The following is a 1638-nucleotide window of genomic DNA, read 5'->3' as shown; positions in this document are numbered from 1 at the left end:
TCTGGCAAACACCAGAAAGACAAAGCTGTCCTTTGGATCACCCAGTTGAATACCTGCTCAGAACAAGTTTTAGACTACAATCTGTGTATATGAGGGCTTTATTTTCTCCTACTGAAATCAATGACACAGCTCTTCAGAATAAGGGCAAACCTTTGGGAACCTATGGCCAGGCTTCTTCCCTGTCTCTTCTTACCTGTCTTATGACAGGACCTGTAATACGGCCAAACATGTACAGTCTACATCCTGATGGCTTGACAATTTAAATTTTGCTACAGTTGGGCACACATGGTATGTTTTCCTTTTCCTCCAGTCATATACATCTTTTAAAATAGCTAAAGCATCAAAGCTTTGTAGTGTAGCCCTGGCCTGAAGAGTCCTTTCAAAACTTTTTCTTAATGAACGTGTACAGAGCTGAAGCCATTATCCTGCCACTGTAAATTTTGACTTAAATCTGCCACTGTCCACACACATCCCAAGAAGTCAGAGAACATTGAGCTATCAGAAAGTACGAGTCTAAATAAGATAACCAGAGCCCAAGGGACAGCTGAGCAAGTTGATGTTCCTCTGGAGCTGGCAGTCAAAATGCCATACAGCTGAGTTTTCCAGCACATGTCCTCTTTTTCTCTTGGAAATTTAATTTAGTTTTGAGGATTTTGCTGTGTTTGGCTGACTTTCTGGGCATACAGCAGCTTTGGTTTGAAGGTCCAGTACAATAGCTCCAAGTGCACTGGCAGCCCTCCAGACTTCACAGCCGTAGCTACTGTGCTGCAGCAGATAAATTCTGCTGCAGGCACGTGCTGTTGTCACCATGCACCAACACAGCAGATCTGGTGCTTTGGGGCAGCTTCAGAGGTCGCACGTTCATAGGGAAGACACAAAAAGCACAGTGCTTCTGGACACTATCAACGCCGTTGCCTACGTGCTATTCAGCTGCTGTGCTCCTGCTCAGCCAGTCTGGTGCATCCCAGAAGTATCAGATGTCTGTATCAGAGGCACGTCTATGCAGACCATCTGTGCAACAAGCTCACTGCACGTGTGTATGCAGTAACATCACGGGAACTCAGGCAATCCAAGGGCAAAAAATCTGTCAGGTCTTTCAATCTCATCCACGGTATGAGCTGGAGTGACCTGAGGATGGCTCTGTTTCCATCAACTGAGTGTCACCTAAAGAAGGGCATGTCCTGCTTGTGTCTTATGTTAGTGGCCTAGCAGTAAGGCTAGGGGACAAGTAGTCATGAAAATGTCTTGGGAGTGCCTGAGTGCCTGTTTAACCTGGCTCTAGCTATGATTTGGAGAATCCCCCCACCTTTGAAGGGGATAAGGCAAGCATCTCGCTTCAAATCAGTGGAATATCCTTGAACAGGATTTGGGTGCCTGTGTGCCTTTGAAGATTTGACCTGTGCCTCAGAAACCTTATTCCGTTGAATAGCCCATTGACTTCAGAGGAAGGAAACTGCATATTATAAAATCTGTATTCCAAAACCACAGTGAAACCAGCCCTGGAGCCAGATGCTTTATGTATTACAGCCTTGACAACACTTACATATGGTGGCAGTGAACTGAAACAGAGTATGATAAGGTCTGATCTGGATTGGATCTGTTTGGAAAAAAAGAAGTGATTTAAAAATAAAAATTATG

The sequence above is a fragment of the Charadrius vociferus genome, unplaced genomic scaffold, assembly GCF_000708025.1.
Source record: "Charadrius vociferus isolate BGI_N301 unplaced genomic scaffold, ASM70802v2 scaffold15, whole genome shotgun sequence".
Lineage (NCBI taxonomy): Eukaryota > Metazoa > Chordata > Aves > Charadriiformes > Charadriidae > Charadrius > Charadrius vociferus.
The sequence above is the reverse complement of the archived record's forward strand: the minus strand, read 5'-3'. Positions refer to the sequence as shown.